Source organism: Salmo salar, chromosome 05, assembly GCF_965601325.2.
Source record: "Salmo salar chromosome 05, fSalSal1, whole genome shotgun sequence".
NCBI lineage: Eukaryota > Metazoa > Chordata > Actinopteri > Salmoniformes > Salmonidae > Salmo > Salmo salar.
Window position 1 is genome coordinate 43,093,502 of NC_138295.1, and position 6,288 is coordinate 43,099,789.

Below are 6,288 nucleotides of genomic sequence, written 5' to 3' on the forward strand. Positions count from 1 at the left end.
ACAAGAGCCATGGAACGATGATGTCCCATTAGACACCTGGCGCGCGAGTTCATGTTGGGTACCCTCGTTCCAATACGTTATAAAAGAGTATGCATTCGTCCACCTTGAATATTATTCATGTTCTGGTTAAAAAAGGCCCTAATGATTTATGCTATACAACGTTTGACATGTTTGAACGAACGGAAATATATTTTTTCCCCTCGTTCATGACGAGAAGTCCGGCTGGCTTAGATCATGTGCTAACAAGACGGAGATTTTTGGACATAAATGATGAGCTTTTTTGAACAAAACTACATTCGTTATGGACCTGTGATACCTGGAAGTGACATCTGATGAAGAGAATCAAAGGTAATGGATTATTTACATAGTATTTTCGATTTTAGATCTCCCCAACATGACGTCTAGTCTGTATCGCAACGCGTATTTTTCTGGGCGCAGTGCTCAGATTATTGCAAAGTGTGATTTCCCAGTAAGGTTATTTTTAAATCTGGCAAGTTGATTGCGTTCAAGAGATGTAAATCTATAATTCTTTAAATGACAATATAATATTTTACCAATGTTTTCTAATTTTAATTATTTAATTTGTGACGCTGACTTGACTGCCGGTTATTGGAGGGAAACGATTTCCTCAACATCAATGCCATAGTAAAACGCTGTTTTTGGATATAAATATGAACTTGATAGAACTAAAAATGCATGCATTGTCTAACATAATGTCCTAGGAGTGTCATCTGATGGAGATTGTAAAAGGTTAGTGCATCATTTTAGCTGGTTTTATGGTTTTGGTGACCCGGTCTTTGAATTGACAAAACATTACACACAACTCTTGTAAATGTACTGTCCTAACATACTCTAAATTTATGCTTTCGCCGTAAAACCTTTTTGAAATCGTAAAACGTGGTTAGATTAAGGAGATGTTTATCTTTCAAAGGGTGTAAAATAGTTGTATGTTTGAAAAATTTGAATTTTGACATTTATTTGGATTCAAATTTGCCGCTCTTGAAATGCACCTGCTGTTGATGGAGTGCACCACGGGTGGCACGCTAGCGTCCCACCTAGCCCATAGAGGTTAAGAACCTTTATTGAAGATAAAATGTGATTTTAGCCTTCTAAATGAGAATTGTTTTTCATAAACCTTTGCTAAGTCAGTAACCAAGCCCATGTGAGCAAAGATTTCGTGTCAACATAATGGAATGCCCCCTTTTTACCCAAGCATTAACCTGTTAGGGCTAGGGGGCAGTATTTGCACGGCTGGATAAAAAAATGTACCCGATTTAACCTGTTAGGGCTAGGGGGCAGTATTTGCACGGCTGGATAAAAAAAATGTACCCGATTTAATCTGGTTACTAATCCTACCCAGTAACTAGAATATGCATATACTTATTATATATGGATAGAAAACACTCTAAAGTTTCTAAAACTGTTTGAATGGTGTCTGTGAGTATAACAGAACTCATTTGGCAGGCAAAACCCTGAGACATTTTCTGACAGGAAGTGGATACCTGATGTGTTGTATTACCTTTAAACCTATCCCATTGAAAAACACAGGGGCTGAGGAATATTTTGGCACTTCCTATTGCTTCCACTAGATGTCACCAGCCTTTACAAAGTGTTTTGAGTCTTCTGGAGGGAGATCTGACCGAACAAGAGCCATGGAACGATGATGGCCCATTAGACACCTGGCGCGCGAGTTCATGTTGGGTACCCTCGTTCCAATACGTTATAAAAGAGTATGCATTCGTCCACCTTGAATATTATTCATGTTCTGGTTAAAAAAGGCCCTAATGATTTATGCTATACAACGTTTGACATGTTTGAACGAACGTAAATATATTTTTTCCCCTCGTTCATGACGAGAAGTCCGGCTGGCTTAGATCATGTGCTAACAAGACGGAGATTTTTGGACATAAATGATGAGCTTTTTTGAACAAAACTACATTCGTTATGGACCTGTGATACCTGGAAGTGACATCTGATGAAGAGAATCAAAGGTAATGGATTATTTACATAGTATTTTCGATGTTAGATCTCCCCAACATGACGGCTGGTCTGTATCGCAACGCATATTTTTCTGGGCGCAGTGCTCAGATTATTGCAAAGTGTGATTTCCCAGTAAGGTTATTTTTAAATCTGGCAAGTTGATTGCGTTCAAGAGATGTAAATCTATAATTCTTTAAATGACAATATAATATTTTACCAATGTTTTCTAATTTTAATTATTTAATTTGTGGTGCTGACTTGACTGCCGGTTATTGGAGGGAAACGATTTCCTCAACATCAATGCCATAGTAAAACGCTGTTTTTGGATATAAATATGAACTTGATAGAACTAAAAATGCATGCATTGTCTAACATAATGTCCTAGGAGTGTCATCTGATGGAGATTGTAAAAGGTTAGTGCATCATTTTAGCTGGTTTTATGGTTTTGGTGACCCTGTCGTTGAATTGACAAAACATTACACACAACTCTTGTAAATGTACTGTCCTAACATACTCTAAATTTATGCTTTCGCCATAAAACCTTTTTGAAATCGTAAAACGTGGTTAGATTAAGGAGATGTTTATCTTTCAAAGGGTGTAAAATAGTTGTATGTTTGAAAAATTTGAATTTTGACATTTATTTGGATTCAAATTTGCCGCTCTTGAAATGCACCTGCTGTTGATGGAGTGCACCACGGGTGGGACGCTTGCGTCCCACCTAGCCCATAGAGGTTAAAGGACTCATAACGCAATTTACATTAGACCAGCGTGACAGACAGCGTGAGCTGAATGTTACAAAATGTTGGGAACCTATGAAAACGAGACCAAAACCTGCCGGGTTGCTGCCGGTGTGTAAAGTGGTCCTAGCTGCACCCTGAATAATCAACCATTGAGACCAGACAGCGTGGAGCGGTGACTACATGGCTGGAAATGGTTAAAACTACAAGACCAGAAAATGGTAAGACCCTCTGAAACTCTCGACGAGTGACGAAGGTGAAGACTAGACTAAAACATGCACCACCTGCAGCTCTGCATGCAACGAAGAAGCCTACAACTAGGGACATTGTGACTTCTGGTGGACAACCAGAGACTTACATCGAACCACTTCCATAGACAGATTGTGTTCAACAGAGAGACGACAAAGACATCCACACATAAATATATACATTGCAATTATTTTCAAATGAGCGTTTGTTCATGTGCAAAGTATTCATATTCCCATGAGCATAGCTTCCACATGTATGTACGATAAGCCCACTCTGTCTGTCACGCTTTTTCTTTCCCCACCCCCTTTCCATCTTTCCCCACCCCTTCCATTTCTATGTGAGAACTGAAATGGTCTATTCATTATTTTTCCATTTTAGTAGACGATTATATCCAGAGCAACTTACAGTAGTGAGCACATACATTTTTATACTGGTCCCCCATGGGAATCGAACCCACAACCCTAGCATTAGCAAGCGCCATGCTCTTCCAACTGAGCAGCATCATCACATCACGTCATCAATTACTGTATTGTACTGTTTCGTGCATTGTTTTTCCTCATGGCGATGGAAAGTCTACAGGTACAAACCTAGATGACCAACCTATGTACAATACTTTAATGTACATTTACATTAAATGGTTTGTAAGGATGATAAATTAATACTGCACAAAAAGTGGTTGTTTTCCATGTGATTTGATCAAGAAAAATATTTTATTTGATGTGGATGTATGGTGTCTTTGCCCATGACTTTGCACCTTTTGATGTAAATGTTTGAGGACAGGTTTTTTTTTCTTCTTTCGGGCTGCTTTCGGTCTGCTAATACTGCTGCAGCACCCTCAGCACCCCTACTTCCCGTGCCTATGGCCCCATGGTGGCGGTGGGGTTATGCTATGGGCAGGCATAAACTACGGACAACAAACACAATGCACAGAGACACCGTGACAAGATCCGTGATAAAATTGTATAAACTGCCTTAATTTTGCTGGACCCCAGGAAGAGTAGCTGCTGCCTTGGCAGCAGCTAATGGGGATCCATAATAAATATAAATACATCTCACCCATTGAGAATGTTTGGGATGCTCTGGATCAACGTGTATGACAGCGAGTTCCAGTTCACGCCAATATCCAGCAATTTCGCTCAGCCATTGAAGAGGAGTGGGACAACATTCCACAGGCTTCAATCAACAGCCTGATCTACTCTATGCGAAGGAGATGTGTTGCGCTGCATGAGGCAAATGGTGGTCACACCAGATACTGACTGGTGTTATCTTTGACCAACAGATGCATATCTGTATTCTCAGTCATGTGAAATACATAGATTAGGGCCTAATGAATTTATTTGGACTGACTGATTTCCTTATATGAACTGTAACTCTTATATGAAGTAAACTCTGAAATTGTTGCATGTTGCGTTTATATTTTTGTTCAGTATACATGTAATTTGACCCAGTCAAATTGTATTGAATGAACTCTTCCTGTGATTAGGATCAGCACTGCTGCTCAAAATAGCTTGATTACAGGTAAACACTATCTGGACTTCTCTTTCTCCATATTTCTTATTAATCTCCTCCAGAACTTTCCTGCCTCGTAGGAAACTATAAAAGGAAACTATAAAAATCCCACCTACACACATTTGACATGCACAATTGAACTGATGATTTCTTCAAAATGACACAATGCCAGCATATTGTTACCTTAACAACCTTTCTCTACAGTCCAATACATTGAATCCAACACACAGCAAACCACTCGAAACCAGAGTTATAATTTAAATGAAGTGGATATTATGCACTTTGTAGTCGGACTACATATTATTTTCAATTCATTAATGAAAGTAAATTTAGGCTGACAAACCTCTCTCTCTCTCTCACACACACACACACGCACACACACACACACACACGCATACAATATACAGTTGAAGTCGGAGATTTACATACACTTAGGTTGGAGTCATTAAAACTCATTTTTCAACGACTCCAGACATTTCTTGTTAACAAACTATTGTTTTGGCAAGTTGGTTAGGACATCTACTTTGGGCATGACACAAGTAATTTTTCCAACAATCGTTTACAGACAGATTATTTCAATTATTCACTGTATCACAATTCCAGTGGGTCAGAAGTTTACATACACTAAATTGACTGTGCCTTTAAACAGCTTGGAAAATTCCAGAAAATGACGTCATGTCTTTAGAAGCTTCTGATAGGCTAATTGACATCATTTGAGTCAATTGGAGGTGTACCTGTGGATGTATTTCAAGGCCTACCTTGAAACTCAGTGCCTCTTTGCTTGACATCATGGGAAAATCAAAAGAAATCAGCCAAGACTTCAGAAAAAAATTGTACACCTCCACAAGTCTGCTTCATCCTTGGGAGCAATTTCCAAACGCCTGAAGGTACCACGTTCATCTGTACAAACAATAGTATGCAAGTATAACCACCATGGGACCACGCAGTCGTCATACCGATCAGGAAGGAGACGCATTCTGTCTCCTAGAGATGAACGTACTTTGGTGCGAAAAGTGCAACTCAATCCCAGAACAACAGCAAAGGACCTTGTGAAGATGCTGGAGGAAACAGGTACAAAAGTATCTACATCCACAGTAAAACAAGTCCTATATTGACATAACCTGAACGGCCACTCGGCAAGGAAGAAACCACTGCTCCAAAACCGCCATAAAAAAGCCAGACTACGGTTTGCAACTGCACATGGGGACAAAGATCGTACTTTTTGGAGAAATGTCCTCTGGTCTGATGAAACAAAAATAGAACTGTTTGGCCATAATGACCATCGTTATGTTTGGAGGAAAAAGGGGGGAGGCTTGCAAGCCGAAGAACACCATCCCAACCGTGAAGCACGGGGGTGGCAGCATCATGTTGTGGGGGTTCTTTACTGCAGGAGGGTTGGTGCACTTCAAAATTCTGTGGATATATTGAAGCAACATCTCAAGACATCAGTCAGGAAGTTAAAGCTTGGTTGCAAATGGGTCTTCCAAATGGACAATGACCCCAAGCATACTTCCAAAGTTGTGGCAAAATGGCTTAAAGACAACAAAGTCAAGGTATTGGAGTGGCAATCACAAAGCCCTGACCTCAATCCCATAGAAAATTTGTGGGCAGAACTGAAAAAGCGTGTGCGAGCAAGGAGGCCTACCAACCTGACTCAGTTACACCAGCTCTGTCAGGAGGAATGGGCCAACATTCACCCAACTTATTGTGGGAAGGTTGTGGAAGGCTACCCAAAACATTTGACCCAAGTTAAACAATTTAAAGGCAATGCTACCAAATACTAATTCAGTGTATGTAAACTTCTGACCTACTG